The sequence below is a fragment of the Rattus norvegicus genome, chromosome X, assembly GCF_021556685.1.
Source record: "Rattus norvegicus strain SHRSP/BbbUtx chromosome X, alternate assembly SHRSP_T2T, whole genome shotgun sequence".
Classification (NCBI taxonomy): Eukaryota; Metazoa; Chordata; class Mammalia; order Rodentia; family Muridae; genus Rattus; species Rattus norvegicus.
The window spans coordinates 81551053-81571911 of NC_141554.1; the positions used below are offsets into that span (position 1 = coordinate 81551053).

The 20859-nt window shown below is 37.3% G+C and overlaps 1 protein-coding gene across 1 annotated transcript in view; it reads left to right on the plus strand.

The window, feature by feature from the left end:
- Positions 1-2047: 2047 nt before the first annotated feature.
- LOC147998279 (uncharacterized) overlaps positions 2048-20859 on the plus strand; it is a 35387-nt gene continuing 16575 nt past the window's right edge. The window contains exons 1-3 of the mRNA XM_087600989.1: positions 2048-2213; positions 2343-2464; positions 17725-17801. The gene's annotated coding sequence lies outside the window, so the exon portion shown is untranslated. The remainder of the gene's footprint in view (positions 2214-2342; positions 2465-17724; positions 17802-20859) is intronic.

Genomic DNA, 20859 nt, shown 5'->3' on the forward strand with positions numbered 1-20859 from the left:
AATATACTATGCTCAAGCATCAGCCACTTATCTTAGCACAAGATTACTTGGCCAACAAATGCTTCCATGTACACATGTAATATAACCTATTTACCGAGGTATTTAAGAGTCCACCTTAAGGTCAAACAAACTCTTAAGTCTTCTGCCTCACAGATAGTTAAATACAAAGTATAATCAAAGAGTATTCATACATTCTAAGACCACAAAACAAGGGTTACTGAGACCATTTTCTTATCCCCTCCAAAGTTATAAACATTACTGTTAGTAACCAATCACATATTGTGGACAATAACCAAGTCACATTGGGCTTCTTGGAATGCACAGTTTATCACTGTTGAAAGGGTATTCCATTTGGGCTGGTGGTATAGTTCCTTGGCAGACTGCTTGCATAACATGCATGCACAAAGCCCCAGATTCAATCCAAACACTATAAATAATCATCCCATAGAACTTTCACATTGTAGCTTTTTCTCGTGTGGTTAAATTGGGATTCTTAGTAGTTTTGTCAAATAACATTTTCCTTACAAATTCCAGTTGGTCAAATGTATATATACATATATACATACATATATATTTTTTCTCCCTTTTACCCAAATTGTTATTTTCTGTTAATTCAACTCTTGGCTATTATCACACCTCATACAAATTCCAAATGTGGTCCCATTATTCTTGCTTGAATTTAAAGGGAGCTATGTCGTCTTAGTATATATGAGAACTCAATACACAAATGATTTGAATAAGGTCTCCTCATGTATTTATAGCCTGTTTTTCTGATATTTTTCTTTTATGCTTCTTGGTAGTTTTCTTACATATTTTAACCTATTCTCTATGCTTTTTATTTTGATATCATAATTATGATGTTTTATAAAGAGATTCTTTCTAGTTACATGTACTTGGTGTTCTAAACATTTCTTGTGATTGTATATCTACTTCTTTATCTAATACAGAGAAAATATCTGCTATAATTTCAGTGATCAATTTGAGACTTCATCTTATCTCATCCTATCCTATGTATTTTTAGCTTTTGTCTCTTGCATGTATTCTAGAGTTCCTGGAAGATTTTATTGTGTACAACTAAAATAAAAAAAATTAAATTAAATTAGATAAAAAGGTAGGTATTGCACCAAATACCTGTAATCCCACATTTGGAAGGTGAAGGCAAGAGAATAAGCAATCCATGGCAAGCCTGGAAACCATGAGAATTTGTCTCAAAATAAAAAGTAAAATATAAGTTCTATTATTTGTCTATCTATCCATCTGTCTCTTTGCCTGTCTGGTCTGTCTATCTATCTATCTATCTATCTATCTATCTATCTATCTATCTATCTAGTCTTCTAGTCTTCTCTCATATAATTCATCCTGTCCAGTTTTCCCTCCCTCCTTTCCTCTCAATTTACATCATGAGAATTTGTCTCAAAATAAAAAGTAAAATATTAGTTCTATTATTTGTCTATCTATCTATCTATCTATCTATCTATCTATCTATCTATCTATCCTTCTCACATACAATAAATCCTGTCCAGTTTTCCCTCCCTCCTTTCCTCTCAATTTCCTCCCAGAAACTCCTCTCCTTGAGATCCATTCCTCCTCCATTTCCCTTAGAGAAGAGCAGGCCTCCCAGAGATATCAACTGAACTCAGGGTGACAAGTTACAATAACTCTAGGCACAATGTCTAATATCAGGGCTGGGCAAGGCCACCAAGAAGGAGGGAAAGTGTCAAAGTGGCAGGAAAAAAATCAAGAGATCTCTAACTCTCTCTGATAAGAGTCCCACAAAAACACCAAGGTTCATAACCATTATGTATACACAGAGGACCTATCTCAGACACATGCAGTCTCTGTGTTTGCTGCTTCAGTCTCTGTGAGCCTCTATGATCCCTGCTCATGGGCCTTGTTATCCTGGTTTCCTTGACTCCGTGGAATTCTACAATTCACTGTCTTCGTCTTCTACAGAGTTCTCCTAGTTCCAGGAGAAAGGACCTGTATTAGTCAGGGTTCTCTAGAGTCACAGAGCTTATAGAATGTCTCTCTGTATATTGAGGGAATTTGTTGTAATGACTTATGGTCTGCACTCCAAATAACCCAGCAAGGGGCAGCTACGAATGGGAAGTCCAAGAATCCAGTAGTTGCTCAGTCCCATGTGGCTAGTTGTTTTGGCTGGTTTGTATAAGCTGGAATCCTGAAGAAGTAGGTCCTGACAGATGTGGTAGCAAGTAAGTGTAAGCAGGTGAAGAAGAGTGAACCTTCCCTCTTCCACTGTCCTTATGTAGGCCTTCAGCAGAAGGTGGGGCCCAGATTAAAGTTGTATACCATGCCTGAATCTGGGACTTGCTTTATTCCAGGCTGACCTTGGACTCAGAGATCTCCTTTCCTCAGTCCCTGGGAATTAAAGGCATATACTACCTTGCCTGGGCCTAAACTTTTCATGGTCACTATGCCTTAAGATCTCCATGCCAAGATCCAGGTAAAAACTTGTATCTTCCAGCCTCAAGATCTAGATAATAGATGAGCCCTCCAACTATGGACTGTAGTACATTCCAGATGTAGTCAAGTTGACAACCATTCATAGGACTCAAAGGAGAACTTCAATTTTGTCTGTGGGTTTCCGTATCTGTTCCCATCAGTGAGCAGAGAAAGAAACTCTCGGATTATGATTAGGTTAGGCACAAATACATAACTATAACAGAATTATCATTTTAGTTCTAAAGCCAGCCCCCATTGAATAATTCCTTCTGCAAAGTTTCTTTTCCTAAGCACCCTCAAATAGCATTACCATCTAGGCATCAAGTATTCAAATACCAGAGACTATAGGGAGCAAACCACTACAAACAACAACTTGAGTGAAAGAACTTATGATTTTTGTCTTGAATATTGATAGAGCAGAATGCATCAGTGTGACCCTGCCTTCCAACCAAACAATTCAGGGCCTGTGCAACTTATAATCATCTTTACCTGAAAATATTTCAGCTTCTCCTGGTATAAGCAGGGACTATTAGAGCTTCCTATTTACCCCTTCTATAGCACTTGAATTCCCACTTTGTTCAAGATTCACATACGATGCAAAGTTAAAATGGTAGATTATATAGGCTTAATTCCAATCTTTATAAGATCATTAGAAGTTCTGTGCTTTATAGCATTGCTGCTAACTTCTACTATAATAATGGCTAGCCTGACAACATATTCCACTAGTGTAATATTGTCATAAATTATATAAGAATAAACAACCAATTTCTGATTCTATTCAAGAATCAGAAGAGGATGGTGGAGAGGCTCTCAGAGGAGTTGGGAGAGGAAGAAATCAAAATTATATGAAATTTTTAATTAAAATAAATGAATTTTTAAAAGAAACATTAAATTTTGAGAAAATAGTGATGAGAGGTATCTTAGTTGGGGTTTCTATTCCTGCACAAACATCATGACCAAGAAGCAAGTTGGGGAGGAAAGGGTTTATTCAGCTTACACTTCCACATTGCTGTTCATCACCAAAGGAAGTCAGGACTGGAACTCAAGCAGGTCAGGAGGCAGGAGCTGATGCAGAGGCCATGGAGGGGTGTTACTTACTGGCTTGCTTCCCCTGGCTTGCTCAGCTTGCTCTCTTATAGAACCCAAGAATACCAGCTCAGGGACAGCACCACCCACAATGGACTGAGTCCACCCACCTTGATCACTAATTGAGAAAATGCCTTACAGCTGGGTCTCATGAAGGCATTTCCCCAGCTGAGGTTCCTTTTTCTGTGATAACTCCTGTTTGTGTCAAGTTGACACACAAAACCAGCCAGTACAATAGGGATAGAGGAGGAAATGTAGGGGAGGGAATAGGGATTAGACTTGATTAAGACACATTATATGCATTATGCATATGCTCACTGTATGTGGGTTAGTTTTTCACAAAATTTAGATGATAGTCATCTAAGAAAGGAAACTCAATTGAGGAAATGACTCCAAAAGCTCAGGCTGTAAATGCATAAGTTTGTAGGGCATTTTCTCAATTAGTGATTGTGGTGGAGGATCCAGCATATTGTGGGTGGTGCCATCTCTAGAATGGTGGTACTTGGTTCTTTAAGAAAGGCTGAGCAAACCATGATGGTCAAGCCAGTAAGCAACACCCTTCCTTGGCCTCTGCATCATCTCTGGCCTACAGGTTCTGCCCCTGGTTGAGTTTCTGTCCTGACTTCCTTCAATGATGAATACTGCTGTGCTATATTCAATGATGAATATAGGCCAAATATACCGTTTCTTACCTTTGCTTTTTAATCATGGTGTTTCATCGCAGCAATACAAACCCTAAATAAGGTATCTTCTTTTGTGACTTCAATATATCTAAAATTATTTACAAATGGCATTTATGTGTGTCATTAACATGTTATGTACTTTATTAAATATTTACACATATATTGCAGAGTTGTATCAATAATATACCTATGGGAATAAATGAATATACTCCTTGAAATTCTATACTGTATTCAAAGGTGATTATGAATAAACCTTCTTTACTGGAACATCCACCTCTCTTAATATACCAATGAAACTAAATGTCTATATATCCCCTAATATCATATAAAATCACTGTCCTGGCTAGTTTAATGTTAACTTGACACAAGATAAAGTCATCAAAGGAGAGGGAACCTGGATTGAGAAAATGCCCCCATAAAATTGGATAAGGTTGGAAGCACACCTGTGGGGCATTTTCTTAATTAGTGATTGAAGGGGTAGGGCCCAGCCTTTTGTGGTGGTGCCATCCTTGGGCTGGTTGTCTTTGGTTCTATGAGAAAGCAGGCCGAGGGATATTCGGAAGCAAGTCAGTAATCAGCACTCCTCCGTGGTCTCTTTATCCAGCTCCTACCTTCAGGTTCCTGCCCAGTTTGAGTTACTGCCTTGGCTTCCCTCAATAGACTATGATTCGGGATATGTAAGCCAAATCAAAGCTTTCCTACCTAACTTGCTTTTTGTTATGGTGTTTCATCACAGCAATAGTAACTCTGAATATGCATGCATGGAATTCTCAATAAAGTAAAATAAAAATATTTAAATGTTCCCAATCTTTAGATATTCCAGATGGAGAGTCAGAAAGCCTTTATTTCAGTTTTGAAATTTGCTCTCTCATGAACTTTCTGTTTTTAGCATGTATTTTCGAGTTCTTCAAGAAATATAATTATCATGATCATTGCTTCTGGGAAAATGAACAACCAATCACAAAAATCATTTGTCTTTTGATTTCACCTTGCTTTCCAAATTTAATATGTGGCTCCTAAATAAAACCTATCTATTTTCCTTAAGAAAACATATATTCAAAATTTAAAAACTATGCAGTGAGAAGTTATTTCTCCAATACACGTATCACCAAGAAATATGATAAATCAGCTAGAACATTCTGAAATAGAATCCAGAGAAAGGATAACAAAATACTCTCACGGAGTCAGGGAAAGCACTGAATCAGACCTCACCTTATTTGGATTATATCATGGAGCACTGACTCCATGACTTTCAAATGCAATTAGGGAAGGGTTACTTTAGAAATCCATAGAAACAGCATTTTAATAGCTAGAAGCAAGGAAACTGTTAAGTGACAAGGTTCTATGTAAAGATGGAACACCACCTTTCAACTGAAAAAAAAAAACAGAACAAAAACGAAACTCCCACCTTCAGTTAAAAGAGATAGTGACCAGTTTATGAAAGGGAAAATGCTAAAAGCATTAAGAAATAAACTAGCCACTAGTGGAGGCTCCTGGCTGGTTATGGTATGAAACAGAGATGTAATGACCAAAATGCATATGAGATGATGGAAAGATGCAAAGAAAGCTGAGGTAAAAGTAGAGCCATCTATGATGGACTTGAGACTCCATAAAAATATTCAGGTTACTAAATGAACAAGACACAAATAGCAATCAAGAACTGTAAACCCCAAGGGGAGGGATGTCAGGTTCTAAACTGGTTTCAGTATACTTTATAAATGTTTGTTTCTCTCCAAACATTTGAGACAGGAAACAGGAAATATCACCCTAACCTTAAAAGCAGCAGTCAAAAGAAATGGATTCAAAGACAATCTAAGCATACTATGTATCTAAAACAGTTATAATTATGTTCAAACACTACAAAGACATGTCACAAAAATCACGTATAAAGTATTGCAGTAAGATTGCAGTTTGCTTCTTATCATAAATAAATACCAGAAATGAATATTAAATGAAAACCAACCAGAATAACCAATCAATCAAATAAACAAACAACCAAATTACAACTGCAACAACAACAAAAAAAAAAAACAAACAAGAGTACTGAATCTAACAAAGCTTTTCCAAAATCATTAACAATGTTCCTGAATAAACACAATTTTAAAAAGTGTAGTCAGATCCACTGTGTAATAAATGCTAAAAAATGTTCTCTCATATGAAAAGAAATTACAGGTATTTTATTTCATTTTGGCTTCTATACCAAAATGTCTGCCATTTTAACATATAAAACATTTTAATATATAAAAACAACAACAACAAAAAAAACCCTTGTAAATGTATTGAGGCTTGTTCACTGCCTCATTTCTCAAAGCTGAGTGTCTTTGATCAAGTAGCTTACATTTGCAAAGTATGAAATTAAACAAAACATGATATTCCTGTGATATATGCATAAAATTAATAATATAAAAAGAAGGAATGCAGCATTGTGGAAGTAATTTTTTTTTTTACATTTCACTAGAATGTAGCCAAAATCTGAATATTTTGATAAGCTAAGATTCTGTGGGAGGTGGAATATGTGCAAAGCCTTGGCTTTGATCCCTAGAAGGACAACAAAATGTCAACTAAAATTGAAACAGGCAAGTAGTATCATTATGTCAAAATGGATTAAATGATAATATCAAAAAATCAACTGGCAGATGAAGTTTTTAAAATATTATTTAAAGGTGTATTGGCCGAAGTAGATATTCTGTATTAAAATTTTATACAGATTAAAGATGAGAAAATGGGGGAAATCAAACCTCTGAATAAGGACTGACTATAACTATTCTAATGCAGATAAAGCTGACTTTAAAACAGAAAGTGATATTAAGTAAGAGTAGGGATTTTTACTATAATAGAAGAGATTTTCCATCCTGAACTATAAAAATCATAAACCCATCTAGCCAGCATCATAACACAAAAATAAAGGGAAGCAAATAAGAGTCTGCCAAAACTAGTTCCAAAATTGTTAGTGTTTTCAAACTTTACATACATAGAACAAATAATTAAGACACAAAGAATGAAATGAACAAAGTAAGTAAATACACCAAATCTATTACCTAAAGGAGAAATTACTAAGCAACAATGCAATACACATTATTTTTTATATGCGAACATCAAATACTCTCTAGTATTGAGCCATTTAAAGCTCCTCACATTTAATGTAAATTCAATTTTTACAGAAGTTGTCATCTGATAACAGTAAGGTGAAATTGCACATCAACATGTATTTCAAAATGCCTGAACGGAGATGTGCAAAAGCACTTCCACAAGTAACAAGGGTGACAGGTGTGTAGTTACACATTAAATGAGTGACCAGGGAAGAGCAACGGGAATGAGTAAATGGATGAAACGTTTGAGATTCGGAGAGAGACCCGAGGCAAAAGCACACAAAGAAAAACATATTTGAACATCTGCCACCACTTCTCCATAGATACGGCAGGGAATATTCCTTTTTTTTTTTTTTTTCGAGGATAAACTGGAAAGAGAAAATACCAAAATTTTATTAGTGTAGATACTAATAACCTCGCTACTAGGAAGCCTCATATTCTTTTTGGAATATACATTGTTCAGATAAGTAACCTTAAAAGTACACAGTAATCTTGCTTTGGAAAATCATCACATATAAATTAATAGTGAAATTCAGGGTTTCTTGGTCAAGAATAATCTTTTTTATTGATCATTCCATTTGTTTACATTTCAAATGATATCCCACTTCCCAGTTACCTTCTCCACAACCTCCCCATCCATGATATCCCATTTCCTGGTTACCCCTCCACTCATTCCCCCACCCCATCCAACATCTGCCCTCCTCCCTTCACTTTGTCTGTATGAGAGTGCTCCCCCACCCACCCACACTCCTGCCCCACCACTTCAGCATCCACCTACTCTGGGGCATCAAACCTCCCCAGGTCCAAGGGCCTCCCCTCCTGTTGCTGTCAGGCAAGGTCATCCTTTTCTACATATGCATCTGGAGCCATGGATCCCTGTACGTACACTGCTTGGTTGGAGATCTAGACTCTGGGAGAACTGGATGGTCAGGCCAGCCTATATTGTTTTTCAATCCCCCTCTGTTTCTCCCATCCTTCGCCAGCTTCTCCACCAGGTTCCCTGAGTTCAGTCTGATGCTTGACTCCAAGCATCTGCATCTGCATGTCCTGATCTCCTCAGGAACCTCTCCGCTAGGTTCCTGTCTGCCAGCACCCCTCAACCACAGCAATGGTGTTGGATATCATGTCTGCAGACATGATGTATCCTCTGGTGGGGCTGTCCCCAGTTGGCCCTTCCTTCCATCTCTGTTCCATTTTTTTGTCCCTGTTCTTCGTTTGGACAAGAACATTTCTGGATTAAAAAAAACTTTGAGATGGGTGGGTGGCCATATCCCTCAACCAGGGGCCATGCCCATCTACTGGTGGTGGTCTCCACAGATTCTGTCCTCCGCTTCCATTGGATCAAGGGAGCCACATGTTTCTCTGGTGTCTGGGACTCTCCGGTGACTATCCCCAGTTCTTCACCCACCCTGCTACTATAATCTTGACAAGAGCTTTTGTCTAAATTTGGGATGACTTAGGGTTTAAAAACATTAGCATATCATGACCTCTAGTACTCCACAAACAGTTTTGCTGCACTGTCTCAAGGATATGTTTAGCTGCTTTGTGAACCTAATGCTGCCCAGCATAGACTATAACTCAGTCGTATCAATTGCCTGCACTGTAGAGGATGAGCATTGTGACACTGAAGGAAACTGGGAAAAATCAATTTTTATAAGAGAATCAGGCAGCTTGTTCACTGAGAACAAGTATATGGCGAGCAATGTGTAGACACGTCATTGCAATCCTGAAGACATAATTACATTATATACAAATATAGTTACTAATAACACTTCCTCCTAATCCAAGGGCAGGTTGGTTATGAACACAGACATACTGAAAGAAAGTGTGTGACTCTATGACTCTAGTGGTCACTGTCCCTCTGAGTATAGTACCTTATATGATTGGGCAGAAAACTTTGCCAGACTACAGTATTGTTCCTAGGTAAGTATTACAATTGAACAAGGTAGTCTAAAAAATCCTGTATCCAGCCATAAACTCACCCTGAGCATAACTGTACAGTGCCCCTAGCCCAACATACATTTTCACTCCCAGAAATCACTGGCAAAAGCCTCAGATAGGAACATTTTAGTTTCTCCAGCCCTGCCTCCATTTCTTCTCACTGCATTATCACATCTATACCTAGTTTAACCATAATCTGCTGCTATAATAGAGTGGAGTACAACAGAAAAAATGTTTCAATTCCTATTGTCACATCCCCTGTGCAGTATCAGAACCCATACCAGTAACTCGTCAGAGAATATGTACCAGAACAACATTTCTTAGTGGTGCAATGTAACAGACCCTTTCATTAGTTGAGCCAGCATAAACTGTGACTGAAAAAAACACTATAGAAGTATCAAAGTAATGAGTTTCATACACTCATTGTTATCTAAACCAACCTGCTTAAGTTGCTACGGCCCCAACCTTGAATAAGCCACAGAGACATGTTTCTTTCTGAATTTAATAGTGATCTCTGTGTCAAATTACTTACTGAGCTCTAAAGAATTATGGAGATCCCAGCTAGAACTAAAGTCAACACTGAATAACCAAAATGTTAAGACATGTCTACAGGATGAATTCGCAAATTAAGAAAACTGTCCTGTGGCCAAGCATGAAAGTGTGTACCTTTAAACCAGCACTGAGAAAGCAGACGCACATATATTTGTGTGTGTAAGGACAGTTTGATTAATATTATACATTAGAGCATAATGAGATTCAGTCCACTAGGACTATATAATATAATGAGATTCTCTCTCTCTCTCTCTCTCTCTCTCTCTCTCTCTCTCTCTCTCTCTTCCTCTCTCTCTCCATTTCTCTCTGTCTCATGCACACATAGAATGATATGTTAATAAAATTGATGGAAATACAAGAGTCATCAAATGTTCAAATCTTAAAATAATAATAGCAATATGGCATGGTAGAGCCAAGAAATTATGATATATTATAAATAATTTCTGACAATTTTTAAGAATATAATTTGGGGTAAAATTATTTATGAATGTTTTAAATTATGATTATTAAAAAAGTCAATGATCTTTCTGTCCCCCTCTTCCTCTGTGTTCCTTGAATCTTGTGCAAGTGGGGGCTAAGCTCATCAGGTCCCACTGCTAGCTATTGGCAATTGATATTTGTTGAAGAAGGGCAAGTAATTTTTTTTCAGATTTATGACCCTTGGTGGGTGACCTATGTTTCAGTGAACAACCTCACATATATGCATATGAGCAGCATTCCTTATACCCAGTGAGATAAAAACATAAAAAGAGGACTCGGGTTATTTTTTGTCACTCACTAATGCATTGCTTCAAACAGAGTGGACTCTGGAAAGTCTTTGGAGGGATTTTCTTGATTAATGGCTGACATAGGAGGGTCCAGCCCACTGTGGATAGCGTCAACCCTGAGAAAGTGGTCCTAGGTTGTAAATAAACAAGGATGTACTAAGTTGTGAAGAAGGCAAGGTGAAAAACACTTGTAGATGAAGCAAGTAAACTGTGTTCCTCCATGGTCTCCACTTTGCTTCCTAACTCCAGGTTCCTGCTTTGAGTTCCTCCTTTGATTTCTCTTTTTTTATTGAATTTTTTTATTTATTTACATTCAAAATATTATCCCCTTTCCCAGTTTCCCATGCATAAGCCCCGATAACTTCCCCCTTCTTCTATGAGGGTGTTCGCTCACCCATCCACCCACCCCTTTCCACTTCCCCACCCTGAAATTCCCCTACAATGGGGGTTCCAGCCTTGGCAGGACCAAGGACTTCTCCTCCGATCAGTGGTTAAGGCCATCCTCTGCTACATACGTGCTGGAACCATGGGTCCCTCCACGAGTACTCTTTGGTTGGTGGTTTAGTCCCTGGGAGCTCTGGGAGGTCTGGTTGGTTGCTATTGTTGTTCTTCCTATGGGGTTGCAAACCCCTTGAGCTACTTCAGGCCTTTCTCTAACTCCTCCATTGGGGACCCTGTTCTCACTCCAGTGGTTGGCTGTGAACATTCACCTATGTATTTGTGAGGATCTGGCAAAGCCTCTTAGGAGACAGCTATATCAGGCTCCTGTCAGCATGCACTTCTTGGCATCAGCAATAATGATAAGCCAAATGAAAACTTTCCTCCTCCAAGATGATTTGGGTCAGTGTTTTTGTCATAGCATCAGAAAAGCCAACAAGAACAGGTGATGAGAAATGTAGCTGGTGCTATAAAAGGAGGTGGTAGATATTCCTAAGGACATTTGAAAAACTCCATATGAAAAACTACTATATAATATGTAGTCATAAGAGTTTAATTGAGGTTACTGTATACAGGGGATTGTGTTCATCCCAGAAGCAATATGCAAATAAAAAAGCCCAAAGTAAATTGTGGGATTTGTCCCCTGAAGTAGTTGTTCAGCAGTGAACCCCCCAAAAAAGAATATAAGCTGTTGACATTTTTCTTGGTTGCCCACAACAGTTTGAGGGTAAGACAATAATGCTAAGGACACTACATGTATTGGTCACAGGAAATGAAAATATTTAAGTTCTTGCTGGCCAGGAAGTTTCCTCCCTGTTGGCTAGTTTTCATAGTACTGGAAGATATTATGTCAACTAGTAGGATGTGAACTCCGAATTAAACTAATGACTAATGCTGCAAGATAGATCCATGGACACAATTGAGCTTGAATACTATAGGAGTAACCAATCACTTTCTGCTTCTACTTAAGGTCTATTCCACAGGCAAAAAACACATGCTTAGAACTGTAAATGTGGCCATGAAATAACAGTAGGAAGCTCACAAGCCCCAGAGGTAATCCTACAACTATATTTTTGCTAAATTGACATAGAATTAAACTGTCTCCTAAATGTATATCTCTATTATTGCATCTCTCAGACCATCTCAAAGAAGTTTCTTTCTGTAATAGACAGAAGTTAATTCAGAAACGTATAACTTGCTGAAGTGCAGAAAATTAATGTCAAAGAAGTTCTCAGCTACAAATGGAACATTGATATCACACATGTCCACAGTCAGGGACCATCTCAGAAGAGGGGTCAGAAAAATCATAAGAGACAGAGGTAAGAATGAACTGGCAAAAACAAACAAACAAACAAACAAACAAACAAACAAACAAAACCCAACACTGTCTTCTAGACATTACAGGATTCAAGAGCTCACAAAAGCTTTGGTTGCCTGAAAAACAGCTGCATAAGACCAAGACAGGTCCCTCCCTCCCTCTACCCATTCTCTGTTTTCTTCTCCCTCCGAAGTGGGATTAAGGCATCCTAACTTGGGCCCTTCTGCTTGTTAGCCTTCTTGAGTTCTGTGGATTTTAATCCGAGAATTCTGTACATTTTTTTGGCTAATATCCACATATTAGTGAGTACATAGCATGCATATCCTTTTGGGTCTGTGTTACCTCACTCAGGGTAATATTTTCTAGTTCCACTCATTTGCCAGCAAAACTCATGATGTCCTCCTTAATAGCTGAGTAGTATTCCATTCTGTAAATGAACCACATTATCAATATCCATTCTTCTTTTGTGGGAGACCTGGGTTGTTTCCAGCTTTTGGCTATCACAAATAAGGCCACTATGAACACATATGCCCCTGTGGCATTGTGGGGCATCTGTTAGGTATATGCCCAGTACTGGTATAACTAGGACTTCAGGAAGATCTATTTCCAATTTTCTGAGAAACTGCCAGACTGATTTCCAGAGTGGTTGTACCAGTTTGCAATCCCACTAGCAATGGAGGAGCATTCCTCTTTCTCCACATCCATGCCACCATGTGTTGTCACCCGAGTTTTTGATCTTAGCCATTCTGATTGGAGTAAGGTGGAATCTTAGGATCATTTTTATTTGCATTTCCCTGATGACTAAGGATTTTGAACATTTCTTTAAGTGCTCCTCAGCCATTCAACATTCTTCTATTGTGAATTCTCTATTTAGTTCTAGTCCCCATTTTTTGATTGGGTTGTTTGGTTTTTTGGTAGTTAGCTTGGTAAGTTCTTACTAGATTTTGGATATTAGCCCTTCATCCAATGTGGAGTTAGTGAAGACTGTTTCCCAATCTGTAGGTTGCTGATTTGTCCTATTGGCTATGTCCTTTGCCTTACAGAGGCTTTCCAATTTTATGAGGTCCCATTTATCAGTTCTTGATCTTAGAGCCTGAGCCATTGGAGTTCTGTTTAGAAAATTTCCCCCTGTGCTAATGAGTTCAAGGCTCTTTTCCACTTTCTCTTCTATTAGATTCAGTGTATCTGGTTTTATCTTGAGGTTCTTGATCCTTGGACTTGAGCTTTGTGCAAGGTGACAAATATGGATCTATTTTCATTTTTCTACATAGAGATTGCCAGTTAGACCCACCATTTGTTGACGATGCGTTCTTTTTTTGGTTGTATATTTTTGGCTTCTTTTTCAAAGCAAGTGTCTGTAAATGTGTGGTTTTATTTCTGGGTCTTCAATTCTATTCCATTGATCATTATGTCTGTCTCTCTACTAATACCATGCAGTTTTTATCACTATTACTCTGTATTATAGCTTGAGGTCAGGGATGGTGGTTCCCACAGAAGTTATTTTATTGGTAAGAATTGTTTTGACTATTCTGGGTTTTTATACTTTTCTAGATGTATTAGATGAAATCCATGTATTTCAATAATTGTGTTGGGATTTTGATGGGGCTTGCATTGAATTTCTAGATTGCTCTTCGTAGGATGGCCATTTTTAACATGTTAATTATGACAATTTATGATCGTGGGAGCTCTCTCCATTTTCTGAGATCTTTGTTTTCTTTCTTGAGAGACTTGAAGTTCTTGTCATATAGATATTTCAGTTGTTTGCTTAGAGTTACCCCAAGATATTTTATGTTATTTGTGTCTATTTTGAATGGTTTTGTTTCCCTAATTTCTTTCTCAGTCCATTTTTTGTCTGTATGAAGGAAGGCTACTGATTTATTTGAGTTAATTTTATATTCTGCCACTTTGCTGAAGTTGTTTATCAGCTGTAGAAGTTCTCTGGTAGAATTTTTGGGGACACTTATATATACTATCATATCATCTGCAAATAGTGATACCTTGAATTCTTCTTTGCCAAATTGTATACACTTTATCTGGTTTTGTTGTCTTATTGCTTTAGCTAGAAATTTGAGTACTATATTAACTAATTGTCTTATCCCTGATTTTAGTGGGATTGCTTTACATATCTCTCCATTTAATTTGATAATGGCTGTTAGTTTGCTGTAAATTGTGTTTACTTTGTTTATAAATGGACCTTGAATTCCTGTTCTCTCCAATACTTTTAACATGAAGTGGGGTTGTATTTTGTCAGGTGCTTTTTCTGCATCTAAGGAGATGATCATGTGTTTTTTTTTTCCTTTGAGTTTGTTTATATAGTAAATTACATTAATGTACTTTCATATATTGGACCAAACTTATATCCCTGAGATGAAGCCTACTTGATCATGGTGAATGATGACTTTGATGTGTTCTTGGAATCAGTTTGTGAGAAATTTATTGAGTATTTTTCACTCAATAATTGAGTGTTATCAATATTCATAGGCAAATTGGTCTGAAGTTCTCTCTTTTTGTGGGGTCCTTGTGTAGTTTAGGTGTCAGAGTAATTGTGGCTTCATAGAATGAATTAGGTAGTATTCCTTGTGCTTCTGTTTTATGGAATAGTTTGAGGAATATTGGCATTAGGTCTTCTTTGAAGGTCTGGTAGAACTCTGCACTAAAGTCATATGGCCCTGAGCTTCTTATTTTTGGGGTGGGGTGGTTCTTAATGACTTCTTCTATTTCTTTAAGTGATAGGATTTTAGGTCATCATCCTGATCCTCAGGTATGTTTATGTATCCAGGGCTTGCTGTGGTGGGAGAACTGGGTTCTGATGATGCCAAAGTATGTTGACTTTTGTTGCTTATGATCGTGAGCTTGCCTCTCCAATTCTGGTTATTCCTAATATTGGCTGGTCTGGGTGTCTCTGTCTGGAGCCTGCCTCTTGTAGCCCTGGATTGCTTCAAGTCTCCTAGTAGAGCTGTGACACAGGCTGTAGTAGACTTTCTGTGTGACCTTCGGATTGTGGGGTCTTCAGAGGGGCATGTTTGCTGGTAACCTGTTGCCCTGGCTACAGTGGCTCTTCTGGGAGGCCTTCGGTCTGTGGGGTCTTCATAGGGGTATAGAAGCTGCTGATCTGTTGCCCTGGCTGCAGTAGATCTCCTAGGAGGCCTTCAGATTCTTGAGTCTACAGAGAAGCAGTCAAGCTGTGACCCTACATGCAGTGGAACTCCTGGGATGCCTTCAGGCTGTGGTGTCTTCAGGAAAGCAGACAAGGTAGCGATCTGCCTTGGCAGAAGTTGCTGCCCAAAAGAATATCAACCAAAGAATAAGAAAAATATATTCTGGGAGAAACACAAAACAAGAACTACAATTTTATTTTTCTTTTTTATATTTGCTGTTCAAAGATTTTATTAAAATAATCTAAATATCCTGGATCTTCACCCCTAGTTTGCTGGGCATTACATGTCTGTTTGTATTTGGTAGGAAATAGGGAAGTTACAAGGTTCAGATATCCTTAATTAATATTTGAGATCATGCCATTTGCTTTAGTGATGTAAAAAGAGACTGAAAGAAATGTAAATATATTAGAACACAGGCGTGGGGAGGCAGTTAATACTATTTGAAGCTAGTTTCTGTATGCTGAAGCTCCCAAAGCACTAGGGCATATTTTTACACAACTCTTTCACAGCGTCATGCTCTGCATATAGTCAGATGAGAACTTTCCTCTTTCTTTTAACAGCCATCCCCTCTCTATGTTTTATGAAATCAGAAACCAAGTAAAAAAATCCCTTATTTTTATTTTATCTATACTCCATGATGCATTTTTAGATGTATAGAAACCAAGCAAATAGAATCAGTAGTTACATTTTTTCCAAGTGAAAATTGAACAGTTGATGCAGAAATCAGTACATGGGGAAGAAAAAGAGAACTTATTGCTAAGTAATATGCCGTTTTTTCCTGTTTTGTGACAAATGGTAAAGATATATGACAATTCCGTACAAATAAGTGCATCTAAATTATTTTTGTTATATGGTGAGAGGGCTTGCTTGATCAGTACATGAGCTGGCTTCCTATTGTACTATTGCATTATCTGCATGTGGTGAAATGTTTTTGTGTAGTACTTGTAACTAAATTCTTACAGCCATTTTTCATGCCCAATAGCTGTTTTTATTTTATCTCTTTGACCTAAACTTTTCATTATTCCAATTTGGGGTTCTAGTGTCTTTTATTTAGTGAGTCTCCAACTTTGTTTCAGAACACTGGAGTCAGAGTTGCAGGACCTCAGAGATGAGAACAATCTCCTTAGGCTTCAGAAACCAGCTGATACAAGGGCAATCTTTTTCTGACCAGCTTGCTTTCAGTTCCACTTGGTGAGGAAAATTTATCAGGCACCTGACATTTCCTATATAAAACATTACAGCTTACTCGGTGTTATGTCGAATCAATTTCATGTTAATCTCAAATGTTAATAACATGTGGATGTTAAATGCTCTAGACATCCAGGTACTGAATATGACCTGTTCCTATCAGGGTAAATTATAGATCTTCTGAGTTGCTAAGTGGCATATTCTTCCAATTTATTGGAATCATAGACTTTCGAGTAATGCTCATGCACCTCAGATAATCTCTATATGACACATGTAAACTATTGTAAGTATGTATCTTTTACTCATTTTTACTATGATGCTATGTGTAGAGAGGACTTATATTATAGGAAAACATAAAGGCAAGAAAAAGCATGTTAATACTATCCCAAAGAGGGAAGTTAGTTTTAAAATACTGTAATATGAATCACAATGGTCCCTCAGTTTGAATCACTCCTCAGTCATGGGTGACCACCCTCCCCAGCAAAGAATAGGTATATCAATACAATTGATCCCCATTCAGTGTTTGAACAGCAGAAAAGGCTGCATTACCCAAATGCACCTAGGACCCAGCTCAAAGCATTTTAAAGGCAAGCAACAAGGCACCCAATCCAGTGTTCCAGTGCTGACAGCAGAGTGGGAATAGAGAAAACATGCATGTAATATTTACTAACTTCAGATCTCATTCTTTTCCTCTAAATTGCAAGTTCAAGTCTTTGGAAAAGTCTACATAGGACTGCTAAACGGTGCAGGCACAAGGTCTTGCCACAGTCACTCTCATGCTCTTTCTCCCTGACCTCAGGACACTCACATCAGGTCTCACTGGGCTGGAGGATACCCTCTGAACATAGTTGTTCTCATAGTGAGAAATTAGTCAGCTGGAGTGGAACAACAGCGATGCTTGATTCAGATTCTTTCTGCTCTTAAGACTCAAGTGTGGCTTCTGCCACTCCATTTGAATAGATTACTACCACAAATTATGAATCAAAAACAGGTTAGGAAATTGTTTTAAAAATACCTATGATTTGTTTTATATTGTTTCAGAAAACATCTTCACAAAATAATGGCCTAAGATGAAATTTGCAGAGAAAAAACTAATAAAGGGTGAAATCCATCTACAGGTAATAATTCAAAATTTTAAGTGAGTCTAAAATAAATTAGCCAAAGTGACTGGCAAGCTTAAGCACTCGAGCGTAATGTGTGTCTGCCTAGCTGGCAGGTGCTACCCACATGCAGGTTGAAAGATGACAAATCTTGGGACACACACCTATAGTTCCAGCACTCAGAGCCAGAGGTAGGAAGATTACCATGAATTTCCAACCAGGGTGAGCTACAAAGTTAATTCTAGTCCTGCCTGGCTACAAAGTAAGATTTTCTCAATAAGCCCCCAAATACAACTCATTTACAAATGAGAATTATACAGTTAAACAATGTAGTAATTCAATAATAATAAGTGCTGTCATTTACTTATTAAGACTGTATAGTATTCCATAAATGGTTTTCTAGAAGACATTTAATGTGTAAATTATGTTTTTTAAAATTATTCAATGTGGTAATAAACCTGATAATAGGAATACTGTATATAGATAATACATAGTATGTATATAATACTGATAATAGATAGTACTATATAGTATTAGTTAGAGCCATCCAAGATTACTAGTTTGGATATAACCTTTGAGAGTCAAGATTAGAAGCTGGATTATATCTATATATCTAGTTTTCATGCTTTGAAATGAAATGAGTCCACCCTTGTAAATATAGAGCATTTGTTTGACAATTTTGTGATAAAGAATAGTCACACAATAGAACACTCAAAAACTTCAATTCTTTATGTATATTGATTAATGCAACTATTACTTCATCCATCTGTAGTCTCAGGTGGGTTTCTTTAAAGCCCCAATTATTCATTTAGATTACTTTCTTTTTGAAATAATATAGTACATTGAGATACTAACAATCGAGAGAAGTAGCATTAACTTCAAAAAAGGTAAGTTCAAAGTAGGAAGAAATAAAATAAGACACAAAAGGATACACCTGATGAAGATCAAAATGGAACAAGTTGCTTGGGGGATTTTAATTTCTTTTAATGAGTCTTCCATTGAACTGATGTGTAGTTTTCTTACTCTAGTCTATATTGGAGTAAAGACCTAACAATTAGTTGCCATTTTATAGTTAAGGAAGCAAAAGGAATCTGGTGAATTGCTCTGTAGCCTAAAGCATTGCTAGAATGAGAACTGAGAGTAGTAATATCAAGCTTCCTCCTCGTGTTGAAGTTGGTAGCTTATAAACTAGCAACATTAACTAGTTATCAAATTGGAGACCAGGCTTGTTAGATATGAGGTATCTGATATTACTAGTACTGTGATCATTTTGCCCATTCTTACTTGTTATTTGGCTTCCTATTATCAGTTTTATTACTGCATTGAATAATTTTAAAAACATAATTTACACATTAAATGTCTTCTAGAAAACCATTTATGAAATACTATGATTGTGTAGGTATTAATTAATAATGAGAAAGCTAGTATGGAGGGTCAAAAGGTCAAAGCCTGGGCTGCACAGTAGGCTCAAGGCTATTCTGTTCTAGATGAGATCCTGTCTCGAAAATACCTAAGTTTCAGAGTCTCCCGAAACAGATGAAAATTGAGCAGATTTTGTAAATTACCTAATCTATCTTTTACTTTAAGAGGTTTATTTATGTAAATTTTGGGGTGAGAACCAAGAGAAAGTAATGAAATATATGTCATGCAAAATGAATGATAAACTATTTGTGGGGAGGAAAAGAGCGTGGGAAAGCTGGGGTCAAATAAGAATATATATATATATTTCCTTACATATGTGAAAACATTGCAATGAAAACTCAAGTTTTGTAAGCTAATTAAAAGTTATTTTAAACTGAATAAAAAAGAAATATGACAAATCTGCCTTCATGTTGACTCCTTAAATAACAATGGTTTGCTGACTAAGACACTGTTGATTTTCTCATTTGCATCCTGTAACACTACCACGCATTGACTGTAGACAGCTGCTGTGAAAGTTAGAACTAGTGAAGGCAAGAATTTATAGTATTCCTCTAGGGAGAAATAGTACATGTGTGCACATACAAATCTATAGACATGCTCTCAGAGAAGGCTCTGGAGCCTATGGTCACTCATGTTGCCTGTCTTTAATAAGATTCCCTAATCAGCAGTTCAAGAGTAACTGCCCCCCAATTCTTACTGTGTGGAATACATTTTATGTTTCAGCGTGGAACATAAGAGTATTGTTATAAAGCTGATAGGGCGAGGAAGATGGTCCAATCTTAGTGGACGTTCAGAGTGCTGAAGAGTGAAGCTACTCTCAACCACTTTACATTAAGACAAAGGCAAAGCAGACAGACAGGGCAATTCAGCCACAGTCCCTGACATGAAAAAAAAAAAGCTTGGCCTCTTTTCTAATCTAGGACGTGCCCGAAGAACACCTGAGGACTGTTCTGTCAATAACTGTTAAGGCCAGTTCACACTGAGAATGAAATAAACCCTCTGATGATGCCTGTGGACTGGAGCACCCAAGGATTTTAGTGGACACAAATAGTTTTTCAATGACTTAAATTGGTTGGTAGCAAACAAGAATCACTGTACTTAAAGAATTTAAACATTTTTTGGCTCATATTCAAGTTTAGTTCTATTAGCCACTAATAGTTACTGAGGAGCAGAAGAATTTGTAGTAGAAAGGATGTATCTCTCATGACAAATCTTAAACAGTCTATAAAAGAATGCAGAATAATATTTACTTGTAAATAATGTAAAATTACTTTTGTCTTTTTTCTGTTACTTTAAGAGACAGAGCACAATACCCACCACTTCATTGCAGAAAGGCTATGTTGTGCTATGTTCTTGGGTAGACATATGTTGCTGACAAACAGATAGAACTTCATAGGCAAGAAAACAGTTGCTTGCTTTCCTCATCCTAATCATTGTTATATTGATCAGTCACATAAAAGTGATTGTTACAGAAGTTTTGTCTGTCACAAATGTCTGCCTGTTATTGTTATTTAACCACTGTACATATATGAAAGTAGGAAAGTATGCATAAAAATATTTGTGTGTGCAGGTGTGATGTGCATGTTTGCACCCATGTGTGTCATATACACGTGTACGTTCCATACCCTGTAACCCATATTGGGGGAAAACATTA